Raw genomic sequence first — 20,680 nt, forward strand, 5'->3', positions numbered from 1 at the left:
GATGACCAGAATAATGAATGACCCCTGACAGCCTTTGGAGTCCACCAAGCTCACTCTCACTGGTCCTGTCATGTAACCCCCAGCAACACGGCAAAGGCAATGGGACAAAAACCCTTCTTCTGCAGGAATAACATGCTTATCATGTATGCCACATGCCACAAAACCAAGACCCTCTGGTCCCGGGCTGGCTCAATTCAAAGGCAATCAGGAACACCTAGGGATATCGAAATGGTTGCCTGAATGTGCAGAGAGAGTAGAGGTCACACTGCCTGCCAGAACAGTATCAGGAATCCAAGTGAACCTGAACCATGGGGCTGCTTTACAATCAAGGGAGCCTCTCCCCTCTTCCCTGGCTTCTCTTTCCTCCTCCCTCCCAGTGCTGAGAAGTCTGGAACTCCACAATCTGCTGCTCTGGAAAGGGAGTGGGGTGGAGGGAGGAGACAGTGAGTTGCCATGGTGATGGCAGCCAATGAGAGATTCTCTGCTCCTAGGGGAAGGGAGCACTCTGAGTCCCCTTTACTGACTAATAGGAGAGGGGGGCTGGGGCAGAGGACAGGACATCACAACCTGAGAGCAGAGACCAAGGTGGGGGAAATGCAGAAAGTTGCCTTATTTCCATAGTTATTTAGCTACTATTTGAGTACTATGCAGTGATGGACTCTGTGTGTATGTGTGTGTGTGTGTGTGTGTGTGTGTGTGTGTGCGCCCACACACGCATGCGCATGTGTGGTGTGTATATGTATATGATCAGTAAATCTCACTACAGCCCTATGAGGAGGGGACTCACCACCCCATTTATACAAGAAACAGAGTCAAGTGGTAACTTGCGCACAGCCTCCCATTAAGGGATGAGACCTAGATTTGAATTGGTGGGGCCTGATATCGGGAAGAGGGAGAGTAAGCAAGCCACATAGAGCTCCGCCCACCCAGCCTAACCAGATGCCAGTGTCCCAGAGCTTCCCCAAGATGGCATAAGACCAGAGTGATGGAACAGAGAAAGAAATACAGTTATTTTATGGAAAAGCATCAAGCATGGAGTCCAAAGGTTAAAGAGTGAGGCATGCAATCACCAAGGTCAAAGTCAGGAGGTTAAGGGGGGCCTTTATTTTAGGGATGAGACTAAAGTCTGGGGGATCTCTTCTATAGAATGTATTGAATTGAATACTGTCAGGTATTTACTTAAAACAAATACAAACGTGTGTACTATGTTTTAAAAATGTGAGCAATGTTGTTTCCCTTGAATAGTGGCTCCTATGATTCAAGCACGCTCATGACACCAATAGCTTGGATTTGTTTTAATCAACCAAAATGCAAATAAAGCTTAGCCAGTTCAAATCTAGGCAATGCTGGATTGCTGAACCTGTTTCTTTATGCTGATAATTAGATTTGCAAACTAAATTATAAGGACGGTTCATATTTAGAACAACAAAATATAGTGATGTTTATGAAAACAATATGTATCAAGGGGGCGGGGCGGCTGGGTGGCTCAGTCATTAAGCATCTGCCTTCAGCTCAGGTCATGATCCCAGGGTCCTGGGATCGAGCTCTGCACCAGGGTCCCTGCTCAGCAAAGCCTGCTTCTCCCTCTCCCACTCCCCCTGCTTGTGTTCCCTCTCTCTTGCTGCCCTCTCTTAGTAAATAAAAATAAAAAAATTATATATATATATATCTCAAGGGAGCTACAACCTGTAAGTCACTTAGAACAGTGCCCAATGCAAAGTATGTGTTCAATAAATGTTAGCTTTTATTTCAGTTAAATTCAAAAGTAGACTACCCATGAGTCTGCAAGTAAACAGAAGTTGGTCTCGAACTTAACAAACCATGAGCATTTACATCAAAACTGAACAAACACACACACCCACTAGAGAATGGGCACGACAGCAGGCTCCTCCTGGAGGAAGGCACTGTGGCTGAGACGGCTGCAGGAGACCTGAGCCAAACACTCACCTTCAGAAAGTGGGCAAAGTGCCAGGGGAGACCTCTCCCTCGAAGGTGGCACATTCCATCTGGAAGTCTCGATTAAATGGAACAAAACAGGTCAAAACCTCCCAGAGAGACAATGTGATGCCTTAACACCCTGATTTCACCAGACCCTCAAGAAGAGGGCAGAGATCAAAATGTAAAGAGAGAAGCTGCCCTTACTTGCCGAGGCCACGTTCACAGTCCGAGGGGCTTGGGCACCCACAGTTATCCACAGTGTAAGCGGAGCCTGAGTGAAGTTCTCGGGAGGATAATGCCGCAGGTGATACTTTGTATTTGAACATCACCATGAAGGAACTGACAGTTACAAACTGACTGGTTCAGCCAGAGGTGGGGACCATGCCTCTGAATTAAAGAGGAATAATGCCCAAGCAGTTGGAGCAGCTTCAAGGCAGACTTCCTTTGCTACTTTGGATGAAGCTGTTAAGATAACCAACAGGTGTGTAAATCCCATTGAACATGACAACCTTCCCCGGACTGGACACGCCCTTGCCTGTAGCATCACAGAGCTGGGTACTAGACAACGAGACTTCTAGAGGTTAAAGAAAATACAGAAGAAGGAAAAGATTCTCCAGGAAAAATCTGAGCAGGACTTGGGACAGCGGAGGGTAGCTGGAGACGCGAGGGAGCCCACTGATGGGCTGGCTGGAGAGAAGCACAGAACTCTTCTGTTCAGATAGTCTTTCCTGCTCTGCTTCATTCAGAAGTCCTCGCACGAGCAGCTGAACTTGGCGAGGTATGGATGGCTCTTTACTGATTTGGGCTAGGAATTTCACAGGTTGGAAACATTGCCCTGGTGTCCATTTATGGGATTCCCTTCGCAGAATCATAACTCCGCTACCATTTGTTACAGAAGAGATTCGTAGAACCTGCCCAGGGAACTTGTAGAATTTATCCTGTGCAAGTTTTACCCCACTCCATATACATCTGGGTTTCAAGTGACCTGCTTCCAGGCACATGAGATTGCCCTTGAGAAACAGCAGTGGCCTTGGGGCAACACACGTCCACCAACTACCATTGCAGCACCCCTGTCCGCACGCGCGCCCTGGCACCATCCTCTGAGACTCCTGCAGCCATCTTTGTATGACCGTGACACTTTTCTCTCCGCAAGCTTTAAAAAACCTTCGTTTACTTTCCCTTGCATAACAGGTCTCTGCCTTGTCCGTCCGGAGGCGGTTCTGCCAACTTAAATGTGACTATGGTACAGACAGTAAAATCATTTAAAAATGACTTCTTCTGGGGGCCCCTGGGTGGCTCAGTCAGTTAAGCCTCAACTTTTAGTTTTGGCTCAGGTCATGAGCTCAGGGTCCTGCAATGGAGCCCCGAGTTGAGACTCTGAGCTCAGAGGGAAGTCTGTTTGAGATTCTCTCCCTCCCACTCTGTCCCTCTGCCCACATGCATGCCAACGCACATGTAGGTGCTCTCAAAATAAATAAATCTTTTTTAAAAAGATGAGTTCTTCTTCTTTTTTTTTTTTTTTACTAACTTATTGCTCAGATTAACAATCAATGAGCTTATGCTCAGATTTGCACAGGGGATTGTCATCCAAAAAGAGCTTTCTCTGCAGACAGGAAGAAGGAGGTGGTAGCCTTCCCTCCCCACACTAACCACCCCCCTCATAGATCAGTGTTTCACAGACAAGCTTAATGAGATGGTTGTTGAAATTTCAGAATAGTAATAAATGCATGATTGCCAAGGGGAAAAAAAGGAAATGGGCAAAAATTATGAAGAGACATTGCATCAATGAAAATATACAAACAATGAATATACACATGCAAAAATGTTCACTACCAGTGATAAGGGAGACAGAGTTAAAGAACACAATGACATTAGAACAAGTAAAATAAAAAATGACACTACCAAATGCTGGTGATGATGAAGAGAAACTGGAACTCTCATGCATAGCTGGTGTGAATGCAAAATGGCACAGCCACTCTGGAAAGGATTCTGTTAATTTCTTTAAAAACAAAAACAAAACACACACTCACCATACAACCCAGCAATTCCACTCCTGGGCATTATTTCCAGAGAAGCAAAAACACGTTTACAAAAAAACGGGTAGTACACAAATGCTTGTTGCAGCTTTATTTGTAATAATCCCAAACTGTAAACAACCCAAATGTCCCTGGAGAGCTGACGGGTTAAACAGAAGTAGTACACCAGCCGTGGAATACTCACCGGCAATAACAGTTGATGAACAATTGATACATAATGACTTGAATGCATCCCAAAGAATTATGCTGAATAAAAGAAAGCCACTCTCAAAAGACAGTATGACTCCACTGGTAGAATATTCTCCCAATGACAAAACTACAGGGGTGAAGGACAGACCAGTAGCTTCAGAGGAAGAGGAACAGTGGGAGGAGGGATGACTACATAGGGTTGGCAGTGAGTAGATGCTTATGGATGGACTAGCTCTGTATCTTGATCGCAAACCTACACATGTGATAAAATGGCACACGTTATAGCAACGTCAAGTTCCTGCTTTGATGTTGTGCTACAGTTACGTAAATTGTAACCATGAGGGCAACAGTGAGGGCTTCATGGGACTTCTCTGTACCACCCTGGCAACTTCTTCCTGATCTAGAATTATTTTCTCTATCTCTGTCTCCGTCTCTCTCCCCTCTCTGAAATGCCGCTTCCGTCTTTGTAGACTACTGTCTCTACTATTCCATGCTTGTGGCTGCCTCACAGCCATGAAGGACCCCACTGCCTTCTGGTGGAGCTGGTATGCTTTGCAGATACCACTGGATATCTGATCAGGCCATGGCCATCCCGTGCTGACTCCTGCAGGCCCCTGGTTTTCCAGTGGGACCACTCCACGTTCTGCCCCTTAGTGACATACCTTGTCAGGGGCCCTCTTAGAAGCACCCCTTGGGGGAGAATGGGGATGACCTGGCTGTGGGGCATGAAAACCTTCTGAATGGAGCCAGCAGCCTCTGAGCTGGACCTGGGCTTGCCTCAGGGACTGAGAAGCCCTGCAGGATGGATTTGTGTTCCTCTAAAGACCCTGTGAGGTTTTCTTGGCAGCATAATGCCTTTAAAGCCTGGGTGGCTCAGTCGTTAAGCATCTGCCTTGGGCTCAGGTCATGATCTCAGGGTCTTGGGATCAAGTCCCTCATCAGGATCCCTGCCCAGGGGAAGCCTGCTTTTCCCTCTCCCACTCCCCTTGCTTGTGTTTCCTCTCTTGCTGGAACCCTAACGCTCCTGGCATGTCCCAGGTGTCCTCATTCCAAGTGCCAAGACCTCACTGTTTCAAAATCAGTGTACCTCATTTAGTTGTGGATGTCTGTCACTGCGGAGTGTTAGGGCTACAGCTCAGAAAGTCCACTTCCGGAGTGGACTCAAGGGCTCTCAGCTCCTATCCCATCAGCAGAAAGTACTCCACGGAGCACAGGTGCCTAACCGACCTGTTTCCCCCCTCCACTGTAAGCGGGACAACCACGCACTTGGTCACATCTCCATGCCCCTTACTGAGGTCCCAGAGAGGAGCCAGCACAGTCGGACAGCCTTCAACGTGGCCTTTCAAGCCTCTCAAGCCTTAGCCTAAGGAGGAAAATTATCCGAGTCCCCAAAATGGTGACACTAACATCATCAGCTACTTCAGTCTATGCTCCACTAATATTCCTCCCTGTCCCAGGGTGGTGGGATCCTCGTTGTTTCCAAGCCCTGCAAAGGCCCACTTTGGTGGTACGTGTGGGCAATTTTCTCAGATACCAGGTTGCATCTTTTTCAGTCTTTTGGCTGCAAATGAATAGGAAACTACTCCAAGTCACCTCATGAATAAACAGGAAGTTCATTCAAGTTTATAGGAATATCACATGGAAACCAACACAAAGGGACAGCTGGGCTGGAACTTGGAACTGGAAGCCAACAAAATCTGAGCAGCCTCCTGCCTCTTCTCTCTCTCTCTCTCTCTCTCTGTCCCTCTCCTCCCCTCCCTCTCCCTTCCTCCCTCTCACTCTCTCTCTCCTTTCCTTTCCTTCTCTCTCCTTCTCTCTCTCCCCCCTTCTCCCTCCTTTTTCTCTCCCTCTCACCCTCCGTGTCTCTCTCTATCCCTCTCTCCCTGCCTCCCCTTTCTATATGTGTTTGTGCCTCCAGCCCCCATCACCCTGTGCTCACACAGGCCCACATCTGTATCCATCTACAAGGATATTTCCTTCCATCTCCATGACAGACTCTGCCTTCTGAGCACTGGCCATCCCGTGTTTCTTAAGGTGAGAGATGGATGAACCCCTCTTTCAATCCCAGTTTCAAATATCCAGGCAAGAGAATCCAGCTAGCCCAGTTTCAATCAGGTGTGCTTGTCTCAAGGGCAGGCTGGGGGCTGGACTGCATAGTATGGCTCTGCCTGGGCTCTGTTCTTAGCGCATGGCATTGCCAAGAGATGAACAGACGTTCCTCGAGGGAATTCAGCTGGAGTTAGCGACCAGTCATAACAGCAACATTGTGCTCACTGCAAAAAGGTCTTTGAACAAAAAGGTAACCGGCAGGGGCAACTGGGTGGCTCAGTTGTTAAGCATCTGCCTTGGCTCAGGTCATGATCCCAGGGTCCTGGGATCGAGTCCCACATTGGGCTCCCTGCTCGGCAGGAAGCCTGCTTCTCCTTCTCCCACTCCCCCTGCTTGTGTTCCCTCTCTCTCTCTGTGTTTCTGTCAAATTAATAAACAAAATCTTAAAAAAAAAATAAAAGGTAACTGGCAATGGCAGAACACTTACATTGGATTAGGCAAAAAAGAAAAAAAGCTGGGGACAAGAGAATATTTGCTTTTTGCATTTCATTGCCCCTCCCTAGAACTAGAGCTATTTCCTCCCCCAATGCAGGACTCTCAGGACATGCCCCCCAACACCTTGGAGGGACGCCTCCTCTGGCATCACAGCAGGGAACTAAGAGATGCACCTCTAACACACGCTGTCAGATGGGCTGGGGGCTGGGAGACGAGGGGCTACAGCAATCACTCATCCAGTTTCGCCTGCTGCATGCTTGTCTGTACACGGAAGGTGCTGGAACCAGGAGAGGGAATCACCTCTGGGGTCATTTTGGCAGATTTCCTCCTGGCTCTCCTTCAAGAATGCAGAGAGAACGAGAGCTGGGAGGGTGGGTGGGCAGCTCATATCTCTTCTAAAAGAATTTAGGTTTAAGGGACAGTAGGGACTTGGAAGGCTGTAAAGGTAGGTTAAAAAGAAAGGCAGAAAAGGAAAAAAATAGACCTACAATCCTGCCACAATAACAAAAAGCCATGGTAAATTTCATTCATGTAGTTTAGAATCTGTTCAATGTCTTCAAAAATATAGTAGATCAATGAATAGTCCAAACTCAAGCAAAGTAATCTTGAAGATGTATGAGCCCATGAAAAATCAATTTGTATCCAAATCCAAGGAAATCTGAAATACCCATAAGCAGAATGCCAATAACATTTTTATATTCTAGCAAAATAAATAAGACATCAAAGGAAAATGGAAACCTAAATTGGAGGAGGGCGATGGAGAATGAGGATAGAGATTTTGAGCTAATCAGAAAATATAATCAGAAAGATTATATTTCAATGTGTTTACTTTCCAGAGAGAATAAATATTGGTTCAGAAACAACCCCCATTTTAAACTGACTTTCTTATTCTCTAGAAAGAAACTGGCTTTTTCTTATGTAGACAGATTTCTCTTGATTAAACTTGAATTGTCATGTACAATTTCATTTATGTGAAGCTCTAGGAAAAACAAATCTCATCCGAAGAGATAGGAAGCAGAATGGGTTGCCTGGGGCTGGGCAAGGGTGGGGTTGATCTGGGGAAGGGACAAGGGAAATCTGGGGTGACAGAGATAGTCCATATCTTAATTGTGATAGTGATGGGCGTGGGTTTATATATTTGTCAAAACTCACTGAACTTAAAATGAGTTTATTTTATTGTTGGTAAATCATACCTCAATAAATCTGATTAAACAACAACAACAACACTGTGCAGTAATGGCAAGAAGAGTTATTATAAATAATAGCATCTTTCCCCGAAGCTGGGACATTGCACTGGAGGTCTGTCCTCCTGCCACCAAACAGGTGTGCCCCTTCTCTCTCTACAAAGGAAAGCAGGGGACAGGGAGGCGTGAGAGAGACTCTCTGAAGGAGATGGTGATGGGCTTGTGTTTGGATGAGGGAACAGGAACAGGGGTGGGGATGGCATTCTAGGTTAAGAGATCAACACAGGAAGGCCCTGGCTTTCCTGAGTGGTGTATTTAGAGAACTCTAATAGTAAAATCAAAATGCAGTTGAACAAACACAATTTATAACAGGCAACCAATATTCCTGATGAAAACCCAGGACTTCCTTATTTCTTCTCACACTTCTCAGTTCCTAAAGCAGCCTCAACTCAAGACTTAGTGTGTCCCGGGGCAACTGGGTAGCTCAGTCGGTGAAGCAACCGACTCTTGATCTCAGCTCGGGTCTTGATCTGAGGGTTGTGAGTTTGGGCCCAGTGTTGGGCTCTATGCTGGGCGTGGAGCCTACTTTAAAAAAAAAAAAAAAATTAATATTTCCCAAAAAGATTTCCAACTTTGTTAGAAGTTACCACCTCTGTCTCCGTCCATCCTGGGGGTATTTGGGGCTGCGGTGAGCTCCTCTTCAGAGCTCTGCCTTTCTTTCTTCCTCTCCTGCCAGAATGCGGGTTGGGGGTGTGAGGAGAAGGGTCTTCTGAGGATGCCTCAGTCATGATGATAAATTGGGTCTTCTCTGGGCCTTGCAGGTGTTCAGAGCTGACTTTTTCCCTTGGAGCATTCTGGAGGGTTCCTCAAAGAGCTCCCACCCCCATTTCTGTCCTTTCTTGTTTGCATTGTTCTAGCAGCCCCTAGGCAGGGAGGTACACATCTGCTTCTCTGTGTTAAGGTCCCTCTCCGCTCAAGGCCGCCCCCTTGGGTACAATCTAAGATAACTCCAGGAAGCTCGTCACACAGGCCTTAACAGGAGCTCAGACCTTCTGGCCTGCCCTTTGTTCTGACAATCCTGTGGGTTCAGGCTGTCCCTGATGCAGCGGCCTCTCTCCTCTGCCCTCAGAGGCACCCACCAGGTGCTGACCATCCCAGTCTGACTCTGCAACCATTACTGAGACACCAGCCCACTGTAAGAAATATTCTAGGTGGTCCCCGAGAAGTTCCTTTCCTTGGCCTTGGGATAAGAGAAAGGCACATCTGTCATTGTCCGTGGTGGTGGAAGCATGTGGGGGAGGGGAGCTGGAGGCATTGGAAGGCAGGATGGAAGCCACAGCATCCCAATAATACTCCTCAAAGAAATCCTCTCTCTGACTCTGCACCATCCTTTGGTTTCCCAGCTTCTCCTACAGGTTGAAAGAGGGTGGCGAGCGGAGGATGGCAAAACAAGGTGTGGGTCCCCTGTACTTTAACTTTCATTTGGGTCCACCCCTCACCTTAGAATGCCAGAGTGATTGGCCCTGTTTTCTTGGGATCCCAGCCTGAAACAATACCAGCGACACTGCTATGTACTGATTCTACATGGGTCCGATACTCTGCCAGGTTCTTGCCATAGGTTATCTCATTTAATTTTCAGAATAAATCTATAGGGCAGGAATGGCTATTATTATTTTACAGATAAAGAAACGGAATCTCAAGGATGGTAACGAACTTAGCCAAGATCACATTGCTACATACAGGAGCCAGATGAGGAGCCAAGGTCTTCTGGTTCCAACACTCTGTGCTGTACCAAATGTTTTGTGTTGGTTGATATTATGGAAATAAAATCCACAAATCCAAAAGGCTTCAAGTAGATTACAATCCAGATAGTGCAGGTAATGACCCCATTCTTCTTCCAGGCCACCCTCTCCTGCTCATCCTTCCTGCCCCCTTAAGACCCCCACCCCCACCTCCCCCATCCTCCCTACTCCTCTCTGGCCTCCAGCAGAATGTTGACACTAAAGGTTCACAATGCGTTTTCCTTCCCTGTCTCTGCGTTAGACTGTGAGCTTCTTGAGGGCAAGTACTGACCAAAGTGTTATCCTCAGTGGGTCTCACTGCTTGCCAGGATCTCAAAAGCTATGGGATTAAGGAAGGCATGGATAAATGGTGAACAAATGACAAGGGCTGTCTTCAGAATCCCGGTCTTTGCCCAAGAACTTGATGTAAGGGGTTTGTAGGTTTCTCTGGGAGGGAGAAAGGAAGTGGAGATTCAAGCTCCCAGCCTGTAAGATGATGGGGATGAGCTGGATCACATCTAAGACTCCTTCCCAGGGTTATTGCTATGGCTCTTTTTTTTTTTTTTTTTTTGTTTATTTATTTGAATGAGCAGGGGAAGGAGGAGCAGAGGGAGAGCAACAAGCAGACTCCGTGCTGAGTGCAGAGCCCTATGCAGGGCTCAATCCCAAAACCCTGAGATCATGACCTGAGTTGAAATCAAGAATCTGTCACTGAACCCATTGAGCCACCCAGGCGCCTCTCACTCTTAAGGAGTCCAGAGAGAAGAAAGAAGGAAGACAGGACACTGTGTCTGCTCCCTTCTTTCCTTTGACTGGATGGTACATTCCAACAAAACACAGGTACAGGTATTGGGGATCAATCTAGCAGGCTGAGAGCCCAGGATGTACCAGGAACGTCCCAGGAAGAGGGAAACAGAGAAGGAGGAAGCTTTTGGGGACAGAGGTAGTAGATGGATTCATTCTAAGGCAACAGAAGCAAACTTCCACTATGTTAATGGGTTATGTGTTTCAAGTTCTGAACAACCATCCTCCAGATGGACTGTTGGATCTGTCAGAACTTAAGGCCTGCCTTCATGGATTGTAAGGAAGACTACAGAGGAGTACACAGGGGAGTCCGACAGGCCAAAGGGAATAGGACCCATTTCAGAGGTCTTGCACAGAAGGACTCATCACTATCACGTCACTTCTCCATTTCCCGAAGAGAGCTACTCTAGAAATGGAGAGATCAGAAGCCACAGATAACACCATGTTTAATGTTCAAAAAACATCACAAGCCACGTCTGGGTATTTTCCTCATTGAATCTCAGCTCACCATCTTGGGCCTTCTTCAGCCCATGGGCATGCACTGTCCACCTGGGGAGAGGCTTACTTGTAAGGGACACAGTGACTGCTGTCCCTGGAGGAAGGAGGACTCAAGTCACAGAAAGCATGACATCATCCTGGCTGCTGAGAGTCTGAGGACTCCAGTGATGCCCTCAGCTCTCCAGGGTTGACTCCAAGGCCCGTGAGGGGCTATAATTCTTTACGTAATGAGGATCATGGCTGTGGAAGTCAAGCCATTATTATCATTCTGTCCTCATACAGAGAATAACCTCAAGGGGCTAGCGGCTGGGGGAAGAGAAAAGGGGAAACCTGCCCTTGAGAGTACCTTGTGCCTCCTTTAAAACCTTCAGTAGCTCCCCAGCACCTACAGGACAAAGTCCAAACCTCTCCATGAGTCCCCAAGGCTTTCCATGCACACCACTCTCACCTCCTGCCTTTCACCCCTGACACACATGTGCACATGCACACACACACACACCCTGCACACTGAGCTCCTTTCAAGCTGCAACAAAGTACAACTGGCTCCCCAAAGGTGCCACACAATTTCCAGCCACTCGTCTTTGAATACACTGTCCTTCCTCGTGGCTGGGGTAACTTCCCACCATCTCTCTGTCTAGCTAGCTCCTATCTGTCTTTTAAATCCCAGCACACTCGTCATCCCTTCTGGGAGGCTTTCTCTGACTCAGGGTACAGTTGTTTTCACCCCTGTGCTTCCCAAAGCACCTGATAGAGACAACAATTTAGAACAGTTAACAGGAGAGCTGAATAGGAATCTAGAATTTTTAAAGGGGGAACCCATGGGGAGAGTGGAATTCTTCAATGATAGAAAGCACATGATACAATTTCAGAAATGGAAGTATGAACGTAGATGAGACATTGTGAGTGCAGGTGGAGTTGTACTGTTGTCCTCATTTTACATCATTGTACAGGCCACCCTGCTGCTCTGCATTTTTTTATTCTAAGGCTCAGGATTTTGTTTTCTACTTTTAAAAATAATACATGTTCATTATAGCATTTTTTAAAAAATGGACTTACAAAATTAAAATCATTTATAATTCTTTTTTAAAAGATTTTATTCATTTATTTTTCACAGAGAGGGAGCATAAGCAGAGGGAGCAACAGGCAAAGGGAGAAGCAGGTTCCCCAATGAGCAGGGAGCCCCATATGGGGCTCGATCCCAGGACACTGGGATCATGACCAGATCAGAGGCAGACACTTAACCTACTGAGCCACCCAGGCGTCCCAAGTCTTGTATAATTCTTGCTCCCAGTTACCTTAGTAGAGCAGAGAGCAGTGCACCACCCTAGAGACTGGTGAGCTGCCACACTTGTTCCTGATGGGCCAGTTGCACAAAACACTGAGCAACGACACCAGTGTAGAAGCAAAATTCCTAGTTGTGACAAATGAGGGTTCTGGTTCCCTCCTAACCATCTCACCCCAGGCTTTTGGTTCTCTAGACTGGGAAAGAATACATATGGCAAATGAAATTATTTCTTTTGTCCTCCCATTTTGGCCTGGGTTTTAGACAGAGAACTATACTAGAGCCCATCTTTACTTATTCATATATTCTGAATTCAAGCCCTTTGTTGGATTATATGTTTTACAAATATCTTCTCTTACTCTGTGGCTTGAATGATTACTTTCTTAATGACTTCTTTTGATGAACAGAAATTCTTAATGTAGTCAATTTCATCAACCTCTTAATTATAGTTAAATATTTCTGTGTGCCTTGTTTATTTCCCTACACAAGGCCTGAAAAATATTTACTTATTAGATCTTTTACATTTGAAAGCATTACTTGCTTTTTGCATTTGACTCTACAATCTACCCAATGTATTTCTATAAATCATGTGGAATTTTGACTGGGGTTGTGTTGCTTCTTTAAAACAATTGGCGGGGAACTGACATCCTAGCAATATTGATTGAATATTACAATCCATGAACATGGTATATTTGTTATTTATTTAAATCTTCTTCAATTTTTTTCAAAATGCTTTTTTTTCTAATCATAAGGATTTATTTATTTTTTCAAGTCTCAAAATGTTTTATCATTTTCTGTGTGGAGTCTTCAATGTACTTTGTTTTATTTATTTCTAAATATTATTTCTAAATATTTAATTTTTCAATATGACTGAAAAAAATCTTGTTGAAAATGCCATTTGCTAAATTTCATATTCTAGTTTCTTGTTAGACTCAATTATTTATTAATAATTTATGTGTAAATTGTTTTGATTTACCTACACAAATAATTGTACCATCTACAAATACTAAGTTGTATTTTTTTCTTTTCAATCCTCATGCCTTTTATTTCTTTACCCTGCCTTGTCCCACTGCCTAGGGCCTCCAAAAATTACTGAATAGAAGTGACTGTGAGGCGCCTGGGTGGCTCAGTCAGTTAAGCGTCAGCCTTTAGCTCATGTCATGATCCTGGAGTCCATGATTGGACCCCGAGTAGAGCTCCCTGCTCAGGAGGGAATCCGCTTCTCTCTCTCCCTCTGCCACTCTCCTGCTCGTGCTCTCTCACTCACCCTCTCTCAACTAAATAAATAAAATCTTAAAAAAAAAAAAACAGGGGCGCCTGGGTGGCTTAGTGGGTTAGGCCACTGCCTTCAGCTCAGGCCATGATCTCCAGGTCCTGGGATCGAGCCACGCGTCGGGCTCTCTGCTCGGCATGGAGCCTGCTTCCTCCTCTCTCTCTGCCTGCCTCTCTGCCTCCTTGTGGTCTTTGTCTGTCAAATAAATAAAATCTTTAAAAAAAAAAATCTTAAAAAAAACAGAAGTGGTGACTGTGGACATCTTTGTCTTGTTCTTGGCTTCAAGAAAAAAACTTTTAACATTTCATCATTAAGTATGAGTTTCCTCTAAGTTTTTGCATATACCCATTATTAGAGTGAGAATTTTTTTTCTGTTCCCAGTTTTCAAAGAATTTTTAAATAACTAGCTGTTGAATTTTATCAGATGATTTTTCCACGTCTACTGAGATGATCATATACTTTTTTCCTTGTTAATGTGTATGTATACACACACACACACACACACACACACACTGTTTTTAGATGAGATTTGGTTCACTATTTAGAAATTTTGTTTGGGATCTTTGGTTATAAATGAATTTGGTCTATAATGTCCCTTTCAGGCATTGATCTCTAACACTAATTTCATAAAATGAGCAGGGAGTGTTAGTTATGTTTTCTAATAGAACTGAAGATAGCAGGACATCTGCCTATTTCAGTGGGTGGAGAGTGTGACTCTTGATCTTGGGATTGTAAACTCAAGCCCCACTGGATGTAGAGATTATTTAAATAAATAAAATAAATCTTAAAAAAAAAGAAAGAGCTGAAGAGAGCTACTAAAACCACAAATAACATCAGCACTTACCAAATTCCTAGACAAAAAAAAAAAAAGCAAAGAAAATATACTGTACACAGCAAAATAGGGGAAGAAAATAAAACAAAGAAGCGTAAAACACATAAGACAGAGTGACAATAAAAATAAATTTTAGATTTTTCTATTAAAAACAACATCTAGAAAAATAAGTCTCATCTTACTATTTTACCACAAATATATCTTTAAAAAATGACACAGAAAGTTAAAACTAAAAGAATGAACCAATATATACTAGACAAATGTACACAAAAATAAAATGAGAGCAGCAATATTATGTCAGATAAAATAGAATTCAATGGACACATGAATAGAGTGCACTAGTTACTTATTGTGAAAAATATTACTTCAAAACTTAAAATGACAAACATTTGTTATCTGACACAGTTTCCAAGAGTAGTAACCCAGGAGTGGCTTAGCGGGGTAGTTCTGGCTCTAGGTCTCTTGAGGGGCTTCAGGTAAGGTGTGAGCCAGGGCTGCAGGCATCTGAAGGTTTGACCAGGTCTGGGGGATCTACTTCCATGAATGTCCTGGAGACACAACAGAGCAAGTGACCCAAAGGGGGAGGGTGACTAGATGGAGGTCACAGTGCTTTTATATGCTTTATCTTTCAAAATTGCACACTATTATTTCTGCTTCAGAATTGAGTTACTGAGTCTGGGATACACTTAAGGACGGGAGCATTAGGTCCCTTCTCTCAAAGGAGGAGCATCAGAGAATTTATGAAACATTCTTAAAATCACTACGTGGAGCACAGAATAATTTTACAAATGGTTATACACAAAACTACAAAGAAAGCATCAACAATGACAAACAGCAGAAATTATACAGGCCCCATTTTCTTTAACTCAAAGAAAAAAAAACAGCTTAGCAGTGCCTGGGTGGCTCAGTGGGTTAAGCCTCTGCCTTTGGCTCAGGTCCTGATCTCAAGGTCCTGGAATCAAGCCCAGCGTCAGGCTCTCTGCTCAGCAGGGAGCCTGCTTCTCTCTCTCTCTGCCTGCCTCTGCCTGCTTATGATCTCTGTCTGTCAAATAAATAAATAAAATTTATAAAATCTTTAAAAAAATAAAAGAGTAAAAACAGCTTAAATGAAGTTTATAGTTAGAGAGATGACCTAAGATAAAGTACTTCCAAATTACAAAAAGAAACATAAACATTCATATAGATACAGATACATAATAAAATATTAAAATTACAAAATTTTTAAAATTATAAAATATGAAATCATAAAAATTATAAAAATTCAGAAGCAATAAAAACAGAAATCATAATATAAATTTGATGACAATTAAATCTAAGCTTATCTGTCATGCCAACTGTTACAAATGGCCTAACCTTGCTTAATAAAGGGAAGCAACTCATAAATTCAATAGTTACGTGAAAGGATAGTTACTGTAGCATCATTTGTAAAAGCAAGTATTAGAAATAACTTCATTTTTTGTTCAAAAATGATGTGGGAAAGTAAATTATAAGTTCCATACAATGGGACAGTTCTTAAAAAGAATGAGGTAACTCTTAATGTGCTATATAAGATAAAATCTTCAAAATATGTTTTTAAAAAGCAAGATGAAGATATTTACAGTCTGTGACTATTTTGTGGTTTAAAACAAAGGTTTAAAACAAAACAAAACAAAAACAAGGATTGCTTTTGTTATATTAGTATGCCTCTGGAAAGATCTATAATAAACCTAGTAATAGTGCTTGTCTATGGGAAGAGGATGTAGATGGTTGGGGGCAGAGAAAACAGAGAAACTTAAATTGTATCCTCTTCCTTTTGAATTTTGCATTTGTACCCAAATGAATACTACTAATTTTTAAATTTTTGATAAAGAAATTTTAATGCAGTTTTATTTAAAACTTTAATTGAACTAAAACAATGAAAATTTAATTAAGAACAGATTAATTGAATTGGCTAAGAATTATGTAAGATATTTTAAAAGCAGTTAAAGAATTACATCCAATAATGGCTTTGGTTCTTTAAGCTTTCCAGGAACATAATACACAAACTATTCCACAGCACAGGTAAAACAGAAAAGTTGTCCAGATGCACTACAAAAGTACCTGGACATTGAAACAAAAGCCTGACAAAATACCATAATAAGAGAAGACTATACACCCACTAGGTCCCTATGAAAAAAGATTCAAGAAAATACTGTCAACTTGAAATTAGAGATCTTGCAAATGGATTAGAAAAAGACAAACATCCTGATATAAAAATAGGCAAAGAAGATAGATAATTCAGAAAAGAAACATAAAAGACCACTGAATATGTGAAAACATGGTCAACATCACTAATAATGAAGGAAATGAATTTAAAAATTCATGAGCTATCATTTTGTACTAGATTATCAAAGATGTAAGACATTGGAAACATCCCAGTTTGTTAAGGGTGTAAAGAACTAGACACTTCTATAGACTGTTTACATTTCTGGAGAGCAACCTGAGAACATGTATTTTAATATTAGACACAGGAATTTCACTTCTAGGAATTTATCCTAAGGAATTAATTGGACAAGCGTCCTACAATACAATGTATATACAATAGTGTTCACTGCAGCATTATTTCCAATAGTGGCCTGGACACTTTCAAAATAAATTATGATATATCCATACAATACAGTTCCTTGCAGCCAGTAAAAAAAGTGATAGCACAAATTTATATACTGGTGTACTTATGGAATGTCCATTTAGTTGAAAAGTTTTGCAGCTATTAAATACTATGCATTTGAAAATTATTTAATAACAAAGGAAAAGTCTCACAGCAAGTGAATTTTAAAAGTTACAAAGAAAATGTAGCATGACTTAATTTCTACAAAATCTCACACTTTTGAGTTTAAAAGTACAGGAAGAAACTACATCGAAATGTTTAAAAGATGGTGGAATCTGGGGAGATCTTTCTACAATTTTCTGAATAAACATGTTACTTCTATACCTTAAAAAAAAAAATGTGTCTATGCCTTTCTCTACAAACCTGGAACTTCTGTTCTTACCGTGTATTTCCTACTCCACTTCCACTTCCTCAGTCCCCTATCCTGACAAAGAGCAGCCAAAAATAGCAGGCTTACTGGTTTTGTGGGCTCCATCCGTCTACCAAGAGTTAATTCACTTCTTAATTAACTCTTTAGCCCTGGGAGGGGGTGGTGGTGGATGGAGCTCTACTGACTTTGGATTGGTTGATGGTGACATCATGCGGGCAGCAGGAGCCAATAGCAGCTTCCCTGCTTGGGAAGTTTCCCTAGGCCCCGGATGCCGTAGTGAGAAGGGCGGAGATTTCCACCCGCCCTGCCGAACGGGGTCTCCTGCGCGGTCCCCGTGTGGGCGCGCACCACGCGGGGTCTCCCAGTCCGCGGGGCAGCCCTTCGCAGTGAAGTGAAGCCCTGCCTTCACTTTTGTTTTTTGCTTTTTTTTTTTTTTTCCTGGACACGTATGCCGCCTATTTATCCTTGCGTCCTGCGGGAAAAAACCCAGGATTCACGACAAGCCTCTGCGGTTGCTTCTGTTTGTCCCCACGTTGTCCCCCATCTTCTCTCTGGGGACCCAGTCCAGCGTTTGTGCTCCCGCTCTCTTGTCTGTTCAGGGTGCCCCTTCCTGGCCTCACAGTCCTGCAAATAAAACCCTGCGTCGGGGGCGCCCGCTGCCACCTAATTGTCGCCTCTACCTAAGAGAATCTTATTTTCTTAATGTCCCCTTTTCCGATTTTAAGTGTAATGCTTTCTCTTTTTAGAAAACAAAGGAGGAAGAGGAATGAGGGAGAAGGAAGAAAGCAAAAGTCACATATAAACACATCATCCAAAGATACCCATTGTTCACAATACCAGGTATTCGTGTCAGAAATACGATAGATTGACAAGTTTGGAATTGCACTGATTATAATTTGCTTTTTTCTTTTTTTTTTTTTTTTAACTTTGTCTTTTATCATGTAGCATAACCTCATGTCTAAATATTGTTGGGGGGGAGAGAAAGGGAGATACATTTTTTGGTGTTTTTTTTAGTGGCTTCATGGTGTTCCAGCATTTGGAATAACTTATTTCTACGCCCCTTATGTATATTTAATTTACTTCCACTATTCCATATTTTAAATAATTCTGTGAATAAGGAATCTTTATACATAATTTCTTATGTCAATATCTGAATATTTCCTCAGGATGCAATCTTAGGGATATGACCACTTCAAAGATTTCTTTTGCCCTGAAATATTTTGATTAACCTTTCTTGTTATTCCAAATTAAATAAAAATCACTTGGTCTCATTCCAGAACCAAATCATTGGTATTCTTACTTATGATTGCTTATTTGTCAAGTTTTCTAGTTCTGTTTTAAAATTCAATTCAAGAGCTGGTTTTACATTTTGCTAATTTTGTGAAGTGGTTTCTTATATCTACCATATTCCCGAGGTGGCATAAAAAAGGTGTTGGTTTTTATAAGCTAACATCATTTGGATTCACCTTACCACATCTCTCAGAACTTGGGCTTTTCATTGATTTTCTTGGGTCTGTAGGCAATTATGACCAGCAGCAAACTTACAGTGTATGCCCAATGACTTGTCATAAAGGTCGATGCTTTTGTCGGTGTGAAATAGCTCTTCAAAGCTCACTTTGTCCTTTTCCTCTGAATCTCTATGTGCAATTTTTGGTGCCAGTCTTGTTTTCTTTTTATTGGGGTGTGTGGTTAGAAACCAGTGGTTCATTTTCTCATTTCATCTAAGATGTGTTTTTAATAAGCATTTGATTGTGGGTTTTCAAAATCTTATTTGTTGACTCTGCTGTTGAATTTTATGGCTTCACGTTCCCTTTGTTTTCTTTTTTGCTGCGTGCACTTTTTTTCTTTCCTCTTTGTTCATGTTTTGGAAGGAATATGCACTGTTTTAAAAGTCTCCTAGTGTTTCAGCAACCTTCCAGTACCTACTTATTTCAATATCAAAAGCGCAGAATGGAACAATGTATTATTTTAATTGTTCTTTCCAGTTCTTTTTCCTCATGTGAGGAATTTAAGAAACTACTTCTCTTAGCTCCAAATTTCCTGGTATTGATTGGTATAACCTGGAGTTATATAATCAGATTATTGTTGTTAAGTAATATTATATATTATCTCTTCCAGGAATAATTTTTGACATTTGCAGCCTACTCCAACTTTAGCACAATTAAGTAACCAAGCAAGCAGGGTTTTATAGATCGTATATTTTCTGTATCCTTAGGTTTTTGAAAATGTCATTTTTTACCTTCATGGAACGTGTGTGGGTTTAAAATTCTCAGACAATTCAGAATTTGCTCAAGATTCTATACACATGCCTCCATTGTCTTGGGAATATGAGCTGATTTTAATTCCTTTGTACATAACTGGGTGTTTGTTGTGTTGTTTTCCTTTGGTGTCATGGATATTAAAAGAGTTGATTTTATGTCCTTTAAGTCAAAGTATTTGCCATGAATTTATCCAGAATGTGATACACACTTTCAGTCTCCAGTTATGCCAGTCATTTTGTTATTATTGGTTCTGATTTTTTCCTGTAATTCTTACGTGGGATTTCTGTTTTCTATCCTCCCTATCTTTATTAAAAAAAAAAAACAAAAAAAAAAACCCTTACCTCTATCTTCTAGCAGGGTTTCCAAGTCCATCTTAGTTACAACTCTAGTCTTCGCTCTCTGTTCTCTGGGCTGCAAGTCTGCAGTTAGCTTTTCAGTTTTCCTGCAAATCTGCCCCCCCCACCCCGCCCTCTCCCACTCCAGGGTCACTTGCTCCCCTCCTGTTCCCTCTGCTCCTGTTACCCAGACAAGTCTCCTTGTGGAGATGCCACAGGTTTCTCTTGGATGTTGCAGATAGCCTTTGAAAGGAATATGTGCTCCCACTGAGTCAGGATGACTCTTTTCCTTTGTTCTGTGGTATTTTCTTATGCCCCCCTGTTGCTTTGAATCAATAAACTCATCCTCAGGAAGACTGTATCTAACTAGACATGTGGATTCCCTCGACCCCACCCAAGGTTCGCTCAGGCAAGAATGTGTGCACAACTGAAAGCCATCCTGTGGCCCAGCTCCCAGCACCTGCCAGCTTCGGCAGACACTCAAGTGGGGTAGCTCTGTTGTGAGGAGGTGGGATCTTCTGGGCCTGCAGCTCTCCAGAGACTATGGGAAAGTCGACTAATACAAACAGGAACACAGCGACAGTCAACTCTAAAGCTGCGTGCACCCTGGTAGGGCGCCCTCTGCCGCCCCACACCCCCAGTTTTGTGGGGACATCTCCCTGGCCACACGATGCTGCAACCCCTCCCCCCCTCCTTTCTTCCTGCTAGTTTTCTGTGCTGTACGGTC

Source organism: Lontra canadensis, unplaced genomic scaffold (genome assembly GCF_010015895.1).
Source record: "Lontra canadensis isolate GAN:19392208 unplaced genomic scaffold, GSC_riverotter_1.0 scaffold10, whole genome shotgun sequence".
In the NCBI taxonomy this organism is placed as follows: Eukaryota; Metazoa; Chordata; class Mammalia; order Carnivora; family Mustelidae; genus Lontra; species Lontra canadensis.